At 40.5% G+C, this 21,331-nt stretch overlaps 1 protein-coding gene across 1 annotated transcript in view; it reads right to left on the bottom strand.

Annotated features, from left to right (window-relative positions):
- Nucleotides 1–20,580, bottom strand: part of CALD1 (caldesmon 1) — a 256,204-nt gene extending 235,624 nt beyond the window's left edge. The window contains 1 exon segment of the mRNA XM_027842286.1: nucleotides 20,290–20,580. The gene's annotated coding sequence lies outside the window, so the exon portion shown is untranslated.
- Between the last annotated feature and the right edge of the window lie 751 nt (nucleotides 20,581–21,331).

The raw sequence follows: 21,331 nt of genomic DNA, 5'->3' as shown, positions 1-21,331 counted from the left end.
ATGAATGCAAAGGGGGAGATTGGGGTGGAAGTCAGGAAGGGCCAAAAAGTCAACAAATAATAGTCAGTGAACATTTATTAATATTAAATGCCTATTATGTGCCAGGCACTGGGGATACAAATATGAAAAAAGCAAGAGAGTTTCTGCCTTCCAGGAACTTAAAACATAATGGGGGAAGAGAACACACCTAAAGAAGCCTAAAACTGCAGGGGGTGGGGTGGTGTTCAATGTGGGGACACAGTGGAGAAGTCCCAGCACAGTGCAGCCAGATAAGAGATGAGATGTCCTGGCTGAGCTCCCTCCTTAAACACAGGCTGGGCATTCATGGCCCCACCCTCCACTCAAGACACAGAGGGGAGTGAGGGGGCAGAGTACCAAAAGTCATGAGAAATGCTTAATGGGATAGGAGATGGTTTTTCCCTTAGCTCAGATGAGGGCTGAGGGAGCTGAATGAGAGAGGCCTGACATATTCAACCTCCCAAGGTGAATCTCCACCTTACCTAGATACACACACACACACACACACACACACACACACACACACCCCACATACAAATGTGTATATATAATTATATTATGTATATATGATATATACACATCTTAAAGGGTACATATAATATATACATGCATGTATATCTATATCTAAAACATTAAATGACATAATATATAAATATATGTATATTATAAATACATGCATGTGTATGTATAATATATATTATATCTGTATCTAAAACCTTAAACGATATAATATAAATGTATGTATATTACAAATACATGGATATGTATATTATATTATATGTTAAAAACCTTATAATAAAAAAACCCTAAAGGGTATATGTGTGTATAAATTCTGAGATGGTCCATATATAATATATATTCATATATATAATCTATATGTGAAATAGATCTTAGATATAATACACACATATATAATATATACCCTTTAAGGTTTTAAATATATAAACCTTGTATGACCTAATATTGTACAACCTTAATGGGTATATTATGTTATATTAATATATTCTATGCAATATAATTATATAGAATACTTTATTACATAGTAATATAAAGGATATATTATATATAATATCCATATATTACAATAAATAATGTATCCTATATACTTAGTATGTTATATAGAATATATTCATATAATATATCCTTTAAAGGTTTTATATTCTCTAAGGTTTCATATCTAATATTATATATATATATGTGTGTATGTGTATATGTAAACACATACACATATATACATATGATCTTTAAGGCTTTCAAAGGGTAAATCATATATATATAGTTTACACATATATACACATTATATATGTATATATGTATCTGTATATCTAAGTTGGCAATACTACACAGAATTGTGGAGCCCCTCCTTAAGCATATGTCTCTATATTTTATAGATAAAAATATATATAAGGGGGAGGAGTATATACATATATGTCAACTATTAGTAATACTGTCAAGTTATTTTGTCATTCTGCCAATAGTTACTTTCTACTGCTGCTGCCTTCAAAGAGAAGGTTTTTTCCTTCAAAGGCCTTGGATCCAAGATCATTGCCATTGATTTCTCCTTGGTATATGCCTCCTTCATAGTCATTCATTTGTACAGCATACCTTCACTCAAATGTTCAAAACGCAAAATTATAATGGAAAGAAATCTTTGAGTACGTGCCATGTCCAGAGAGGAAATTTATGGGCACCCAAAGTATTTAATGAGTCCAGCCTGATTGGACTTCATTTAACGCACAAACTTTTACAGTTCTCTCTCAGCATTGCTTCCAGTCTGACCCTTACCTAAATCCCTAATCAAAATTAGAGTGCTCCCATGTACTTCAGGCAAATCTGAAGCAAAGCATGTGTGTGTCCCAGGCAGGATTTGAAAATTGCATCCACTGGATGTTTCCATTCACCAGAGACTTTGAACATTCCCTGTAACACATGTGGCTTGCCTTATCACAAAAATAAATACCTGTGAGCCACAGAGAGTGTAATTTTCTAGCATTAAGAATATGTATGTTTATAAAAAGTAATATTAAAAAGTACCCTCCATTGCAGAGACAATGTGGTGGATTTGGAGTCAGGAAAAATTAGATTCAAATCCTGCCTCTGATACTTATTAGCCATGTGATATGAGCAAAACAGTTAACCTCTCTGAGACTCAGACAATCCTCTAGGACATTTTGGTCTAAGAATGATTTTCTGGAAGCATTTTTCATACTGACGTATTGACAGATCTTTGACTTATCCCTTATTGCATCTTCTTCCCTGCCTTTCCTTTAATCTCCACATCTATCTCTGTGTTGTTTCTGGGATACCTACCAATTTTGCATACCACTAGTCTTAGTTCTGAGTTAGAACCCTTTTCTTAGCTTCTTAAACAATGAAGTCCATTGAATCATGAATTTAGAACTTTAGAGGTCATCTGGTCCAACCTCCTTATTTTATAGATGAATAAAATGAGGCCCAGAAAGATTAAATGACGTGCCCTATGCCACAGATCATGGACTCGTAGATAGGTCCTCTCTCTGGATTCTCCAGGCTTAGCCTTGAACTCAGGCTAAATTGCACCCCAAATGCTAATGCTTCCTTGGTCTCCCATTCACAAAAATCAACCTAAATGAATATTTCTTCCTTTCCTTTCTTTCTTTTCTTTCTTAGATGGAATTCTTGGTCTCTTCACCTGAACTGCTCCTGCTCTCTTTCAAGAATATATAGGGGCAGGGGCAGCTAGGTGGTGCAGTGGATAAGCTCCGGCCTTGGAGTCAGGAGGACCTGAGTTCAAATGTGACCTCAGACACATGACACTAGCTGTGTGACCCTGGGCAAGTCACTTAACCCCGATTGCCTCACCAAAAAGGCAAAAAAAAAAGACTATATAGGGGCAGCTAGGTGGTACAGTGGATAGAGCATTGGCCCTAGAGTCAGGAGAACCTGAGTTCAAATCAAGTTCAGACACTTACTAGCTGTGTGACCCTGGGAAAGTCACTTCATGCTGATTGCCTTCCCCAAAAAAAGATCATATAGAAGACTTACCTCTAATCAGGTAATACACTCCTCCCTACATGGCTCCTCCACTTTCTGTCACATTATCTGGCTTTAAGGCTTCTGGTTTTTCAGAATTTGGATAAAATCTGCATTGTGCTGAATTAAGTCCAAGCCAGAGGCCAGAGAAAGGAGTAATTAGAGCAAATCCCCTATGAAACCAGCTTGACCAATATTCACACATGCATGCCTTCCACAGAACAGGGTACATGGAAGAGGGGGGCAGGAATTTTCACCTCCAAGTCAGTGTCAGAAGGGCAGAGTGACACAGGCAATGTGGGAGAGTGATGGAGATGTGGAACCCAATGCCATATTCAACCTTAACTGCCCTGATCTTTGTAAAGATGGTAGCAGCATCTCTGTTGATGAAATGTAATTGGGGAAAATAATTCTGTCAACTTGACCTAAAATATTACTTTTACTGGACCAAATGTATACACTGGACCTGGATGTCAAGTAGATTAGAGTTTGAACGATGTCTTAGGCATTTCATAGGTGTTCGATTCTAGGAAATTTATTTACCTTCTTTGGGCCTCAGTTTCTTCATCTGTAAAATGAGGGAGATAATGGATAGGGCGTTGGACATGAGGTCAGGAATATCTGGCTTTAAGTCCCACCTCAGACACTTACTAGCTACAACACCCTGAGTGGACCAGAACCTCTCTTCAGTTTCCTCATCTGTAAAATGAAGGAGTTGGACCCAATGAGTTTTAAGGTCCCTTTAAGCTCTAAATTTATAATCCTGTCACCTCTGAGGTCCCTTCCTAATGTTCTAAACCTATAGATCTAACTTATTATCCCATGAAATCCTATGGTAACTATGAAAACTATTACCACCTATGAAAACAATTCTTTGAGTATAAATTAAGTGTGGTCTGTAAACCTGGGGTTAAATCCTTCACGTCCCTAGGGGACAATTAGAGCAATCACTCTCCAGGGAGGGTAAGGGCACTGGAAAAGAATACTTTTTTCCATGTGGAAGAACAAAATGACATTGCCCACAGTTGTCTTACTTCTGCATGCTGTTGTTTTTCAGTCCTGTACAATTCTTTATGACCCCATTTGGGATTTTCTTGGCAAAGATACTGGAGTCGTTTGCCATTTCATTCTCTAGTTCGTTTTACAGATGAAGAAACTGGAGCAAATAGGGTTAAGTGACTTGCCCAGGGTCACACAGCTAGTAAGTGTCTAAGGTTGGATTTGAACTCAGAAAGATAGTCCTCCTGACTCCAGGCCCAGCGCTCTATCCACTGGGCCACCTAGCTGCTCCTCCACTTATGCACACCTCAGACAAACACATGTGTGGACCCTAAACAAGGATTGTAAATTGTAATCCCTACCCCCAGATTTGAAAGTGGTAGCTCATGAGTGTTTTCTTTCATTTAACTGAAGTTTTGAGTCTTCTTTGTAACTGAGACTGGATTCCCCGCACAAAATAAATGCCTATCACTTATGAAAAGTTGAACTTCCTGGCATTCAAAAAGAAATAGACTTATAAAAAAGGAAACTCAAAAGTACTCTTGCTTGTTACATCCTCTATGTTTTGCCCCCGGTGCCTAGCTGCCTTCTCCTTGTACCCCTAATCAGAGGTCTGAACTTGGGGTCTTCAGCTGAGCTATGGATGCTCCTAGAAGGCAGTCAGGGACGTGTCAGGCTCAGCTGCTGAGCTGGCCCCATTATGGGAGAGAATGGGAACTGAGAGTGGAGGTTTCTTTCTCCTTCACCCTAAAGGAGCGCACATTCCTTACCCCAGAGGGGAGCACTGAGCAGAGCAATGTCTCATGATTTTTCTAAAGAATGCAAAGTACTTTAAAGACCTAAAGTAATTGATCCCAAAAAGTAATCCAAGGAGGGAAATCATTTTTTTACATTTTTTCCATACCCCCCTTTCCCACTCCACACTTTGTACCCTTGACCCTTCTCTCTTTCTTTCTCCTTTCCCTTTGCCAATTCACTTAGCACTTGGACAGGAAGTGGAAATACCATGAGAAATTTTCTTCTTGCCACATTTCCAATTCCTTAGAAAAGCAAATACCGGAAATCTCATCAGAAAACTTGACCTCACAGGATTTATTACCCTTTATTAGCAAAAATGCATGGGAAGCTTTGGGACTTTTTAGATAGATAAGTGCCCTTGCCTTTCTGAAGAGTATCAACCCTGAGAGTGACTATTTGGAGTAAAACTAATTCCTTTTTGTTTTTGTTTTTGTTTTTTTTAGAAACAAAGGTCCAGAGATTGGACCTAATTCTTTTCTCAGGCTCATCCACTAGGCTAGGTAAATAAGCCACAGTGAAAAAAAGTGACTAGGTCTTTCATGTTGTCCAACTGGACTCTGCCTGTGCTTCCAAGCACACTAAACTATCCCAGAGGCAGGACAATAATAATGTTAGCCATTCTAGGTTTACAAAGTATTTCACAAGTGTTATTTCATTTGCTCTTCACAACCTTGCAAGGTAGGTGCTACAATTAAGTAACTCACCCAGGATCACACACCTTGCTAGTCCCTGAGACAGTATTTAAATTCAGGTCTTTCTAAATGCAAATACAGTACTCTATCCACCGTGCCTTCTAGTTGTCTTACTTGGGAGAACAGATCTGATGACTTCCAACCATCACCACTCCCAATAAATGCAGTACTTATGGTGTACTCACTGCCCCTCTTGGTCTGATGAGTCTTTGGCAGTGGTCTCATGCCATTCCAACTACTGGTTGAAAAAAAAAATCTTAAAAAAAAAAACAATTTAAAAAAAAGAAAAAAGAAAAAAATCTTGCCTTCCTGAAAAAAATTCTTGTCTTCCTGTTTTATCTCTCCTAATATAGGAATATCCTCTATAACACCCCTGGGGGATGGTAATTTGTCTTCTGCTTGAATATGTCCACTGCTTTATGAGTCATTTCCTTTTATTGCTGAACTTCACTGGTTACAAAGTTTTCCTTATGTTGAGCCCAACCAAAACTGCCTTCCTAAACTCTCCACATTATTTTCTAACTTGCATAGAGTTTTTTCCTGACTAAACTCAAAGTTCTTTGAGAGCATGTTGCTACAACTGCAACTTATGGGCAAAACTTTAGACCTCTTTGATAATAACCAGAACAATAACAACAACAAAAGCAGCAGTTCTAAAGCGGTTTATTCATCTAGGGACATTTGCCACCAGCAAAGCATCTCTTTTAGCCAAAGCATTCCATCGTTGGTCAGAGCATTTTACCAAAATGGACTCACACTCATATGATGCCCCCTGCTTCTCTCTCCCCATTGCAGCTTCTCTTTTTGCTCCCTCCCTGTTCTCTCCTGAACTGTCATTAGGAATTCCAGCACTCGAAGCAAATTCAGTTGAGCATTGTTGGGATGAGATGGGTCCTAGGGCACATATACTCTTGTCGATGGTTGGTATAGACTAGAGATAGATCGTGGGAGTTCAGGAATTCGGGGTCCAGGGTGCTCAAAGAAGACATAGATTGGGGTGGCAAATAAGGCTATAGACCAAGCACTAAACTTATTGGGGATTGCATAGATGATAGTAACAACAATCTAGTGAAGATGGTGTGTGGGAGAGTCAGTTCCCGAGTGATGGGGCAGGAGGAGGATCTGAAAGTAGAAGCTGGGAACAAGGAGTATGTCAACTCTTTTTCCTGCGCTAGTGAGAGAAGGATCAACCAGTCTTGGGGAAAGTGTGAGGGGTGGCAGTGTCTTGAGGAGAAAGCTGTGCTTCAGTAAGCACCAGAATATGGAATGACAGTGAAACGAAAGGACCGAAGATGAAGAGGAGTTTGTTACCCACAAAGGGAAAATTACAGAGAGCGTTAGGGAAAAGGTGAATGGAGAAGGACGGGACTAGGAAGAACTGAGATGGAGATTACCAAATGGGAATGAGGGCGGATATGTGCCATGTGGATCCTGTCTAGACTACTGATTATCCAACTGATTACCTACCCCCACTCTCATGCCCACCCCCATTGAGCTTTCTCTGATCCTTGGCACTCTGCATGGTGGAGGAACCCAAGCCAGAGTGACAGGAGGTGGTCTGCTTCAGGGGAACATGGGCATAATGGCTGCGGGCACCAGGGCCAGCAGAGGGAATGAGCCACCCAAGCAAAGGGACAGGCCACATTGGACAATGCTCTGCTGAGAAAAAGGAACAGCCCCTCTCAAAATGTTGGGGCCTTTGCTGCCACCTTTTGCTCGTGGCTTCTTGGTCTTCTGCTACAGCTCCTTTATTAGATCTCCCTACTGCTCTGAAGGCTCTCCTTCATTTCTTACTCCTGGCTTCCCTGGCTTCCCTGGCTTGATTCAAGACTGAACTTCTGTAGGAGGTCTTTCCCAGCTCCCTTTCTCAAACCCGTTAGTCCTTTCACTGTGAGATTATCTTCCATTTACATTGGTACATATTTTGTATGTACATAATTATCTGCATGTGGTCATTCCTGTTAGAATGTTAGTTCCCTGAGGTCAAGGATAATGTTTTTTTGTTTTTGTCTTTCTTTGCATCCCCACAGTTTAGCACAGTGCCTAGCATATTTTTTGTTTTTGTTCGATTGTTTCAGTCCTATCCCACTCTCTATGACCCCATTTGGGGTTTTCTTGGCAAAGACACTAGAGTGGTTTGCCATTTCCTTCTCCAGATCATTTTACAAATGAGAAAACTGAGGCTAGCAGGATTAAGTGACTTGCCCAGACTCGCACAGCTAGTAAGTGTCCGAGGCCAGATTTGAACTAAAGAAGATGAGTCTTCCTGTCTCCCAGAGCCAGCACTTTATCCACTGAGCCACCCAGCTCTCCTGCCTAGCACATAGGAAGAACTTAAAATATGCTTGTTGACTGACTAACAGCATATAGATAACATACAGAGAGGAGGTAAATTTCATTCCCCTTCCTTTGAAGGCCAACTTACCTTTCTCTCTTAGATGTAGCTATAACTCTTCATCACTGTTCTTTTGCCAGATTTCTCTGGAGGGTTCCATTGGCACCCTCTATCACCTGACTAGTCTCCTCTAGTGTCCTAGCCCAAATAACCAGTAATAGCTTCCTGAAATGTTGCTATGTTGTCTCAATAAACAAGGACTGGGGAATGAATGAAAGACCAACCTTCATGGCTTCCATTAAGCCCTCAGATATGTCATTTATGTCTTTGATTCTTGCCCAGGCCCACACCCCTGACACTGACCTTCCAGTCAGTTTAACAATCCTTTGTCCACTGTAACACTGGAATTGTGCCATTTTCATTTTTTTTCTGTTAGTACATTTTAATACAATTTAATTTCACCCTTTGGTGCTAATTCTGCCCTCTGGAGCAGAATAGGAGAAATCTACAGCTTCATCTTCATTACAATCTTCCAAATACTTGAAAACAACTGTCTTTAACCTCGAAGGCTCTTCAAGCCAAATATTCCCAGTTGCATCAGAATCATTCCATATGCAACACCATTTTTTGATCTCCCACCAGCCTTGCCCCTCTTCTCTGGACATGGTTCAGTTTGTCAGTCCCACTTCAAATTTGAAACTCAGAACTGAATGTCATCCCCTAGATGTGGTTTGACCAAGACAGAATACAATGGGACTATTACTTCTTTTGTTTTGGAGAATATTCTTCCATTAATGCAGCTTAAGATTGCATGGCTATTTTGGCAGCCACATCACACTGGCTGTGGCCAACCAAAAACCCAGGTCTTTTTCACATGAATCCTGCAATTAATGAACATGGAACTAAAGATCCAAGTTTTTAGTTACTATCACCTGTAAGCCTCCAGATAAGTCTTACTTGACATGTCCATTTCATAGGAGGGACAGAGGGAATAAAGACACTCAAAAGTGGATAAGTAATCCATCTCACTTGTCAAGCCTCATTAGACTCACCTCTTCAGTTATTAACACACTGCCTCTAACTGTTTACTAAACTTACCAAACTCCTGGTTTCTGATCTTCTCTCTAACTTATGGATTCTGTTGCTTTCCAAGCCCCACCATTTGTCACGCTCCTTCTTGACACTCCTGGCAGTAAAGATTCATTTGGCTCCCTGTCTCTGTAGTCTTTTAACTTTTTATAGTGGAGGACACGACTCCTACTTGGAAGTAAAACCCTGGCGTAGATTTGGAATCAAATCTATCTCTAGGTGAGAGAATAAAAGGACCTCTTAGTCAATAGCTCAGATGTTTAGGATCCAGGAAATCTTGCTGCTGGCTCTACTCTGGCCTCACACCCCAATTTCAGTCACTGAGGTTCTTTGTTCATTTCTCTGTGCCTTGTACTTCAGTTGAAATAACTGAGTTCCTATATTGTTTCCCTATGCCCAAGTTAACTCCTGCCTTGGTATCCCTCTCCTGCTATGGGACTGGTAACCTGCCTTGTTTCCTTCCAAAAAAGCCCTTTCCTTCATTTTTTTCTTTTCTTTTTTTTCTTTTTTTTTTTTTTGGTTAGGCAATGGGGTTAAGTGACTTGCTCAGGGTCACACAGCTACTAAGTGTTATGTGTCTGAGGCCGAATTTGAACTCAGGTCCTTCTGCCTCCAGGGCCAGTGCTCTATCCAGTGCTCTATCCACTACACCACCAAGCTACCCCAAACCCTTTCAATAACCAGAGACCTACCCCTAATTTCCAGGTCCTTGGCTGTAGCCTTACTACCTATTTCCAAACCTCCCAGATTTCACCACCCTGCCTCCCTTGAAATCTGCTTCTTGCCTGCTATTAGCCTCTACCCATGTACTGCAACCTCTACCTGTTGCCTGTGCCTGCTTGGATCTCCTCCAATATCTGGTTTCTAGGACAGATCCTGTGGGTCTGTCTGATCTTCTGGTCTGGTTCATCCTTCCACTATTGGAGCTCTGATCATGATGCTGCCCCTGACCTATGACTTATTCTTAATCCAACTCTTATTAATCTACTATATGATGACTTCCCAGGGATCTGCTGATCCCTAATGCCTGCTCTGTTCCTGCTATAGCTTGCCTGGTCCTAGAAATTTGTATGTTTTCCTGTCACGTCAAACATGATGCATCCAAAATCAAATTGGTCACCACCCCTGCCAAGCCTGTTCCCACTCTTGACATCCTTTTTAGATTTTATGTTCCAACCAAAATGAATTGCTAGCTGTTCTCTGATCTTGACATGTGCCTCTGTGCATTTACAAAGGCTATTCCTCCATGCCTGGAATGCATTACTTTCCATTTTTGCCTTTTAAGATTTTCAGTTCATGCCTTCCCTAATTACTTCCCAGCTAAATGTGTTTTCAACCTCCTCCAATTTTCCTAGAGAAGTCTGTCTGTATCTCTCTTCTAACCCTATTACATGATATCTTGTATCATTCATTCCGTAACCATTTTTTTTAAGGATTCCCTTACTTAAGGCATGATGCTAGACATCGGGGGCACAAAGACAAAAATGAAAAGCAGTCCTTCTCAAGAAGATGACATTCTATTGCAGGTAGGGGTGGGGAATACAACATGTAAACAGTTAAGTAAACATAAGATAATTTAATGAGAGAGAATATTAACAACTAGAGGAGTTGAGAAAGTTTTCACAAAGAAGGTGGTGGAACATTGAAGGAATTTAAATATTCTAAGAGTTAGAGATGAGAAGCTAGTACATTCCAAAAATGGAGACAGTCTTTTCAAGGTGAAAGATGTAGGGGATAGAACGTCAAGTTCAGGGAATTATAAGTATGTTAGTCTGCCTGAAATGTAGGGTCCGTGAAAGGGAGTGATAGAAAGTAAATCTGGAAAGGTAGGCTGGAACCATATTAGGAAAAGCATCAAAGACAGAGTGAAGAGTTTGCATTTTACCTTAGAGACAATAGGGATCCCATAAAGTTTTTGAGCACGGAAGTTGACTTGGTCAGATCGATGCTTTAGAAGGATAATTTTGGCATCTGTGTGAAGGGTCAGTAGGAGACTGGAGATAACAGAGTAGACTGCAAGCTCCTTGAGGGTATCATTTTTAATCTTTCTTTTAATCACTATCATTTTTAATCTTTCTTGTCCTAGTGGCTAGCATAATACCTCAGATATAGTGGGTTTCTTTAATTCAATTGAATCAATTAAAGATTTGTTGATTCAAACTGAATCAAATCTCTATTAATAGTAGTATTATTCCTTTAAAGATTCAGGCTAGAAACCTCAGTGTCAGATTCTTCCTGGCACTTCCTTCAGACAGCAGCTATACTCTGGCTTGATAAGTACTAGGTGCTACATCATTCCCTTTCAACATGCAATCAGAACGGATACCTCCTCTGTTTCCACAACGTGCCTGGAGGGAAATGAGGCTATTTTTACTATGAGTGTTCCAGGTCAGGTGTGGAAGGAGATAATTAAAATTTTCTACTTAATAAGTTCCTCTCCAAGTGAAATTGTTTCCTGGTAGCCAAGTGCTTTCATCCTCAGGCTCATAGAACAATAGCAGAAACCTCAGGAAACTATTAAACAATGATTAATCTTCAAATTATCTAGGGCCATCATTAATATGATGAGAAAGAGAATACACACACACACACACACACACACACACACTTCCTCTAATACCCTTAAGAAGCACCAAATTCATTAAAGACTATAGGAACACTTGAACCTGTTTCATTTTAAAATGCTTAAGATTTTTCTTTAACAAAACCATCTCCTCTTCAGATGATCCTTTGATTAATTAATTGGTGATTCCTTAGCAGACTTATACTATTTATTTCAAACTTTCACCACTCTGAAAAGCTCAATCTTTGCCTCCCCCCCCCATGCCCACCATCACACATGGCACACAATCTCTTTTTCTACTTTACTGAAAGTGTGGAGACTGTCTGGTGGGACAACTTGACAGGCCTGACAGTCCCCTCATCTATCCTCCTTTCCAGCACAAAACCTCTCTGGATTTGTAACTATTCTATCTGTTTGGGCAGTGTCATGTGGATAGCTGGCTGGACTTGGGAGTCAAGAAGACTTGAGATTGAATCCTGCCTCAGACACTTAGTAGCTCTGTGACCCTGGTCAAGTAAGTCACTTACCCTTTCTCAGCTGGTTTCCTTATTTGTTAAATAGAGATAATAGCGCCTAACTTACAAGGTTTTTGTGAGGATTAAATGAATAAGATGCAAAGTGCTTTACAAACTTTAAAGCCTATATCAATGCCAGCTCTTCTATGCTTGGAGTAAGGATTTAGAGCTAGAAAAGATCTTAGAGATAATCTCATCCTTTTTTTACAGATAAGGAAACTGAGGCTAATAGAAGTGAAGAAACTTACCCAAGAAGTCCCAATTAGCACACTGAAGAGCTAGAATTCAAACCTAGCCCTTCTGTCCCCAAATGTGGCACTCTTTTCATTCTCCCTCATGGCACTCATGGAAGGAAGAAAGGCTTCCTAATCCTCTAAGGCACAATCCTTCACCTTTGTTCTGGTTCACATCCCCTTGATTGGTCAATTATGATGAGTTGGCTGCTCAAGGTCCTTGATTGGTCAGTGATGGGGCCACAGTAGCATCTGGCCACATTGCCCTTCAAGTGTTAGCTTCAAGAGTGTTTTTCACAAAGGTTGAAGACCGTTGTTCTACCTCACAATGCTACTTTCTCCCTTTCCACTTTCTACTCTTCTCACTAAAAATTTGCCCTGGTCTTTCCCATCTTTAAAAAAACAAACAAACAAATAAACAAGTGCTTGAACCTGTTGCCCCTCTAGATAGCTCTCTCCTTCCTTTCACTTTTGAACTTCTATAACAAGTGGGGGACACTCACTTCTTCCATTTCCTCCCAACTCATTCCCTCCACCATCTCTTACTATCTGGCTCTTATTCTAACTGTCCACTCTACAAAACCGTACTCTCAAAGATCACCAGTGGGCTCCTAAAAACCCAATCCTTCTTAATCTTCACTCCCCAGGTCCTCTGTGCAGACTTTCTAACATTACTGACCACTCATTCTTCCTTCAAACACTCTTCCCTTGGTCTCCATGCCACTGTCCAATCCTACGTCTCCTATCTGACCATCTGTTTCAGTTTCCCTTTCTCCAGCTTCAATTCCTTCTCCTAGGTAACAACTGCAATGGAGGTTACCCAAGGTCTAGGCCTCAGACTTCTACTCATTTCCATGGTTTCAACTATCCTTTTGGAGGGCATGGCTCTGAACTCTACATTTATACTCATTAATCTGTGAGGCTCTAGAACTGCATTTCCAATTGCCCGTAGGATATCACTTTTTGTAAAATCTATTGGCACCTCAAACCATAACCAAAGCAAAACTGATTCCCATCACCCCAAATTAGATCTCTGGTATGAAATCAGAGCAGAACACTCAAGTTTGAATTTGAATTTAATTTTTTAGCTATGTCATCTCCCTAGCTGGGCCTAATTTTTCTTATCTGTAAAAGGCGGGACTGGACTAGATGACCTCAAAAGTCCTTTTTAAACTTTAAATCCTACGATCTGATTTCTGTCAATGGTACCATCATTTTCAAGTCTCAGAAACCCTAGTATCCCTGGGAGAAGTGGTTGGTTTACTTTACTCATACACTCTCCAAATGGCCCCAAGACCCATGTAAAAGCTTTGGGCCAGACACTACTCTCTGCCCCTCAGTCATCAAGTCCCTTTACTATTCTTTATTCTACTTAATTTGCTCCTCATTGTTGCCTTAGATTTTGGACCATCCACCTTGCTCTACCCTATAATCCTAGGGACCATAGATTATGAGATCTAGTTCTGGTGGGAACTATTTTCTGATGATCTAAGCCCCTCATTTGATAGATGATGAGGAATCTCTGGTCACCCACCACACATAGGTAGGTGGTATTAGAGGAGGCATTTGAACCCAGGTCCTCTGCTTCTAGGACCAATTGATGTTCCACTCCGACCATGCTGTTGGATTCCTGTCCCTTTGGTTCCTGTCTGACTTGGACAGCCATGAGATGGGAGTAGGAAGGAGAGGGGTTTGGTAGAGCTCACAATCTTAAGTAGGTAAGAGATATAGACAGTGAGTCCACAAGTATCAGGAAGGGAGAGTCTTCCTGGGAACAGACTGGTAATATTATAAGGAGACCAAGTTCAATGATTGGTGTCAATATTATAAGACCAGCAGACAGGTCACCGGGCAAGTATGCTACGTTAAATGTCTAAAGTTGATATTGGCCAAGAAGGCATGGAAAGGAATCAGGTTCTGAAGATAAAAGCTAGATTTGGAGTCAGGAATTCAGAGCAGATGGAGAGGAGGTAGACGTGGGAGATAAGACTGAGCAAGTTGAGTTTCAGAGTATAGGAGGCATTCATTAAACAGAGAGGAGCAAGTGGGCAGATATAGGCAAGAAGGCAGAGTTCAAAAAAAGACCTGGCAGCAGGGTCCAGTGACCTATGCACAGAACCTTGGGGAATGAAGGGATGGACCTAGGAGGTGTTGATAGATTAGGCAGAAGATAATTGGATCCCAGGCATCCAGTGATTAGCCAGCAGGGATCAGAGCTCAGGCAGACAATAATAATAATAATAATAGCTAATGATTTTATAGTGCTTATAATATGCCAGGCACTGTGCTAAGCATTTTATAATTATTATTTCTTTTGATCCTCACAAAAACCCTGGGAGGTAGGTACTATTATTATCCCCTTTTCCAAATGAAGAAACAGGCAAATAGAGGTTAAGTGACTCACCAAGAGTCATACAGCTAGTAAGTATCTGAGTCTGGATTTAAACTCAGGTCTTCCTGATTCCAGGCCTGACACTCAATCTATTGTATCACCTAGCTGCCTAAAATCCAGGTACAGAGTAAGGACAGATACATTACTGATGATGCCTCATTATAAGAGAGGATGCTTCCTACTCAAAGCTAGAAATAGGGCCAGTGTGTACATAGGGAAGAAACCATAGGCAGAGGCAAGGAGACACAACCAGATCAGATCATTATAGGGCAGGGGGCCAGGCTGCTGCCAGTTCTGTTAACCTAGTCTCTGCCTTCACTGCTTGCCTCAACTTTCGCTATTCATGATGCCCTATCTCCAATCTGGCCATTTGCTTCTGACTTTTAGTACCTTAAGACATTCCTACTCCAGGTTTCAGACTTCTCTACACTCTGGTCAAAGGGGACTGGTCCAGGTCTGGCTCTCACCTGTGCCTTTGGCTTGTGCTCTCATTCTTATCCAAGCTCTCTCTGTTCTATTCCTTGCCCTCAATCTGTGACCCACTTCCATCTACAGTTCTGACATTTAGAGTCAACTTGGATTTCTTCTTTTCCCTTAGACATTCAGTTGTCCCTGGGACTTACTGATATATCCTCTGCAATATCCCTCAGAAGCAGCTTGGCATAGTGGCTTAAGGGCAGACCTTGGAATCAGGAAGGGCTGGGTCCACGTAGTTTCTCTCACAATACTAGCTGTGTGACCAGGGCCAAGTCATTTAACCTCTTACTGTCCCAGGTTACTCTGCAATAATGTAAATTACAGATAAATTACTGGTTTGTATTGGCAGAGAATTTCCTGGAAACTCTCACTGGAAGTTCCCTACACAAATGAAATCATAGGTTTGGACTTTCTCTTTCTCTTTCTTTCCTTCTTTCTTTCTTTTCTCCTTTTTTTCTTTCCTTCCTTCCTTCCTTCCTTCCTTCCTTCCTTCCTTTCTTTCCCCCCTCCCTACATCCTCTGACCTGGTTAAATGACTCCTTGCTTCCACCTGTAATTTCTTCCCTTTGTACACATTGGCCCTATTTCTAGCTTTACGTAGAAAGCTGCCCTCATTCTGTACCTGGATTTCCCCAGTATTCTCATTCTCTCTCTCTCTCTTGCTCTCTATCCCTTTTCTTTCTTATCACTCTGACTCAATAATTCAGTTCCACAAATAGCTATTATATTCTCTGTAATTCAGAACCAGGCTACGCTTGGCATGCACTTATAAACTCATCTTCCTGTCTCTACTATCTCCCCCTCCTCTCTTGCACTCTACTATGAGATTAATAGTTCCAAAATAAAGCTTTCATCATGGGATTTCCCTTGTCAAAAAACCTTTCAATGGCTCCCCCTGCCTTCAGGATAAAGTCCTAACTTCTTAGCATTGCCCTCTACAATATGGCCCACACCTGGGTCATATTCTCTAACCTTAATTATCACTTTCCCCCTACACAAACCTTCTACTAGAGGCATGTCAATCTACTGTCCATTGGACTGCCTTCATGCATTCCTGGCTCCTTGACTCTACTCCCACCATTTCCTCCCTCCATCTCCCTGGGATACTCATCAACCCCATGGTCCCATATATCTAATTTGCACCCTTTCTTATTGCCCTGATTTCTCCAAGAAGCCCACCTTGATCATGTGACCCACAGTAAACTCTGTCTCTGTCTCTCTGTCTCTTTCTCTGTCTCTGACTGTCTGTCTCTCTCTCTGTCTCTCTCAGCTCCTATAGAAGTTATCTGTACCATTCCTATAAAATCCTGATTTGTAAACTCATCTTTTTATGTGCATGTTCCTAACTCCCCAAACTATATTACAAGTTCCCTGAGGGTATTATCTTACCCATCTGTTTATGTCCATATCATATAGCAAAATGCCTTGCCCTTGTGCACAGTAGGTGCTTAACAAATATTTATTGACTAATTAAGAAGGAAACAAAAAGTATGTGTAGCTTGCTATTGGGTTTTTGAGTGATATTTTGGGAGGGAGGTATTTATTTCAAGATCTCAGAAATTGTTTATACCAATGATGCTTTCTTGTACTAATTGGCAATGGAGTGGTGAGAAGAGTGAACATTCTTCCTAGATTATTTCACATATACCCAAGGAGTTCCTCACCTGGCAGGATTAAACTCCCCCAAAACACCATGGAAACTTCTATCTTTTTTTTTAATTTTAGCAATCTCTGTGTTCCAGTCAGATTTGTTCCCTAATTTGGGTTTGCTCATGGCTCACAGTCAAATCCTACTTGCCTGGTAGCTATTTCATTGAGCTATATAATGGGCAGATTTGCACAAGAGTATTTAATTTTAGTGTCCACTCAATGACGTTAGGCAGGGAGACACACTGTACTCTATAGTTAAGTTCTTCCCAGTTACATTTAGGACCCACTGCTCATAAATTAACTCTGAGCTAAACACTTTTCTATAAATTAGCCAGCTGCTCAGAACCTGTGGGCAATCCTCCAATAACAAACGGGTTCATATGAAGAGAGGAATGAATTTCAGTAAGGAAATAATGGTTCTGTTTTGCATTTTGGAGAGATTGTATCCAGAAAAAAATTTTTAAAAACCCCTTTCCAAATGATGAAAATTCTTTGGCAGCATCCTTTTAACCTCCTCTTTAGTTCTACCATACCATTGGCATGCCAGGATCCACTTTGTCAGCATTTCCTCCCCCCTCCCCACTTTGCCTTGCCCCACCCTCACCCCACCACATTTCTGAAGCATGTGATATATTCTGGGTAGATGGAGACCTAGTTAATCCCTTTTCATGCCCATCTCTCATATCATATGGTACTGTTCATTTACCTTTTTGTTTTGCTAAAGAAATGGCTGTAGCCATAAACCCTGCAACCACGAAAATGTCAAATGGAGACAATTACACTTCAAAAAAAAAAAAAGAAAGAAAAAAAAACACCATGGAAGCACATTTTCGGAGGCACTCTTGGATACAAGAGATTTGGGAATTTGAAGGGAACTTGAAAGTCACTGAGTCCATCCTCCTGCCTTTGGGGCAGAGCCCACTCCTCTTTTTTCTATCCAAACATCTGCAACAGACACAAGATGAACCTGTCTTTAAAGACCTCCACAGAAGGAGCTCCCATGATACATTTTGGCAATTTGCAAGAATGTTTTATAGTCTTCACCATCAGGAAATGCTTTCTTGTATCTAATTTAAATCCCTCATGCTTCAGTTTAAACCAGCTTCCTTTCTCTCAATATTTATGTGAGATGTGTACATTTATCCAAGGAAATCATTTGACTCAGTATGTCTCCTACTGGCTTTAGACCCTGGACTTGAAAAACCAACCCTAGATTGACCTGCCATGTATGCCCCATTTCCATTTCAGGCATGCAAATAAAGAAGACTTCCAGAAATTTTACACCATGTTCTTCTTCACTGAAATGAATTAAATAAAACGCTGAAACTAGAGTTTTGTTGCATTATTATTCTCCATTAAGTCTGTTTTTGGAAGTGGACTATTTTCCAGAGACCCCTGAAAGTAATTGACCACAGGATGTTTCAAAGGAGAGAACTTGATGTGTATCCAGAAGAGTACATCACAGTCATTATCCTTCAACAGGATAATATGTAACAGTGGTTGTGGTCACCTAAATCAAAGCACCAACATTTCCCACTCCCCAAGGTATAAATGCTTTGATTTACAAGGTCAACGAAAAAGAACATAGCCATGGGGTTGAAAGTATATTCACACTAATTTTTCTCTGGATTTGTCATTTATTAGCTGTAATCAATATCTATGTGGAAGGTAATCAATCCCTTAAGTTGTAATCCCTTGTTTCTATCACATTGCTGACTTTCACATTCCATGTACCACTACATATGGTAGAAATTTTAAATCACCATTTAAAGTGGTTGTATGTGTGGGTATGTATTTCATTTTCCTTTTTGTGGAGTAAGGGGTAGGGCTGGGCAGCAGAAGCTGGGTATCAAGAAATTTGGCAATCTTGATCTCAAAACAAAATTTCTCACCCAATCCCAAAGCTCTGGAATTCCTTCCAGATGGCATTCTTTGCGTGGTTTAAAGAACAGTTGAAAAAGCAATTGGTCTCAATATTTTGACATGAAAACACTGTGAAAATAGTTTTTACCCTGTTCTCATCAAGGAGCAGGAAATAATCAAAACTATGGCTGCTACTTGCATCTACTTCTCTCTCAGAACTAGGGCCAAGGGAATAAATTTGCAAGGAATTTGATTCTTATATATCCCTTTTAGAAGAATGGAGAGACACCCTGAAAAAAATATGCTAAACTGAAAATAATGTAGAAAAAGTGTTAGATATCAACAATCTCGAACCATCAAACTTCCTTACCATTGCATCCAAGAAATAAAATCAAGTTTACTCATTATTCATGTCCACTTTTAACAAGCCACATTTTTCAAGGATTATCAGACTTGACACTCATTCCACATAGTACCAATCTTTATTTATTCATCATTTAATGTTTTTCATGTTCATGATCATGATTTACCCAAATGAAACCAGAAGATCTGATTGTTTTGCCTTACCAGCAACACAATCCCATTAACCAGGCAGTCCTAGGAATACCAAGGATTTGGGTCATGTCCAAGTTTTGCCCATATGCTACCACAGCCCTCAAAAATCCTCCTTGCTCTCTTCACATCTTAATCAGTCCTTCCTAGGAGGAATTTCCCTGAAATACCACTATCAGCTAACAGCCATGCACAACCATTTATGACCAAACATGTCAGAATATCTTGAAATGAAAGTCAGTTTCCTTCCTTTCTGGAGTATATTCCCAACCTCCAGCTCCTGCTGTTCTCACATCAACCACTTTAACAGGAAATAAGTTTTCTTTAAGGAATACTTTGCCAAAGCAGTATGTTATACATGGCTTCTAGAAACAAACACATGCACACATACTCATACACACATACACATGCACCAACATGAACAATCTCCTGCAATAAAAAAAAATGTTTAAAAAAGATTTTCTGGGAAACAGAGTCTCATAGATATCTGTCTTAGAAAATATAAGGTCACTTAAACTAACCAGAACAGAAATCAGTTACAATTCCCTCCCCATCCCTGACTTTAGATTCTTGCAATTTCTTAACAAGCAGAATAAAATACTAAGAAATTTGCAGGAAGCCAGAAAGGCTTTTTCTCCCCGTGACAACTTAAAGATTTCCAAACTGTAATCATTCCTCAGAACTCTGAAAACACATGGAGTATATAGAACCATTGTTTTAAGGCAGTCGGTAGAAAGCAATTAGACCCATACATAGGCACTGGCTAAGTGCTGGACCAGTGATTTCCCATAAATTTCAATCCAATCACTACTCTGCAACAATAGGTTGGACTATGTGCCGAGTAGCGCTTACTCTAAGTTAACAGTCTGAATGCTCATCATGCCACCAGGCAAAATTCGAAATCTCCTCCCTTGGACTGCCTCGCTCCTTGAACATCTATCTGCAAAGAACCATAGCACAGACAGTCTCCGAGAATCTGCTCAGTTTGTCGGTCTCAGCAGCCAGTGCTATGCTTCCCGGGAGGCTGGTTGAGACCTTAAGGAGGTCGCCAAATTCCTTAGGGGAGGGGAAGAGGAGAAAAGAAGTACCCCTGTCCCTTACCTCTGTAGACCTCTGTAGCTGAAAAAATCTTCTAAAGGACTAGGAAGGAAATGAACACTCTGAGTTCTTTATGCAGGAGCACACAGCCAGAGAGAAACTGCAGGCGGGCTAATAATGCACACAGCTCTATTCAATAAAACTTCAGACCGCCCTTCCCTAGCCCCTCCCAGAAGTCAATGCTAAGTGAATACATATCCCTTATGTTTACAGGCTGAAGTTGGTGGTATGCATTGTCCTGCAGATTTTCTAATGAGCAGCCAGTGACGACACTAAAGCCAAGGTGGTTTCAGCCTCTGTAGAGATGCCTGTCATTCTCTAAGCATGCTCAGCAAATCACTCATCAGAAAGGAAAAAAAAAAAAAAAAAGGAAAAAGAAAGGGGAAAAAAAAAAACTCGAGACCTAAAAAGCTCTGAAACTGTGCTCAGGCTGCCAAAACCATCTCGCTCCATGCCCTTTTTTGGTTATCCTTAGCAGGGCCTCTGGAAGTAGATCCACTGTCAGGAACGATCATAAGAAATGTTAATCTTGGAGAGGGAGTCTGTCTTGTAGAACACAAATGGAGCTTTTTTTTTTTTAAAGGGGGAACATAGTCAATGAAAGGGAAACAGTCTGTGGAGTTTATTTTCACAGGGGAGTTTCAGACATAGCCCAGAAGGGACCCTTTAATATTGCATTTCTTAAGAAAGGAATCAAATGCATGAAATGAATTGGACTGACTTGCCACGCTATTTACTGCTGGACTAAGCAAGAGAACAGCTCAAAAATCAATTTGATTGGCTCCAAGTCTGGTGAATATGTGAAATGATAGCTCACAAAGTTTGCAAGTGGTGTCTTAAATGTACTGAAATGTGTTCAGAAAATTTAACTTTTTGAACTTTGAAATTTAATAAGCAAAAGAAATAGTTGGCCAGAGGAAAATCAGAACTAAATATTCAGTTATCCAGGATCTTGCTGGATTTCTTTCTGCTTACTATATTTCATTCCCCCTTCCCCACCTCTTTAGTCTCTGAACTGATATTTTTTGGGGGGTAGGTATAGGAA

The sequence above is a fragment of the Vombatus ursinus genome, unplaced genomic scaffold (assembly GCF_900497805.2).
Source record: "Vombatus ursinus unplaced genomic scaffold, bare-nosed wombat genome assembly UNPS02014870.1, whole genome shotgun sequence".
Lineage (NCBI taxonomy): Eukaryota > Metazoa > Chordata > Mammalia > Diprotodontia > Vombatidae > Vombatus > Vombatus ursinus.
This window is presented reverse-complemented; position numbering and strand designations above follow the sequence as displayed.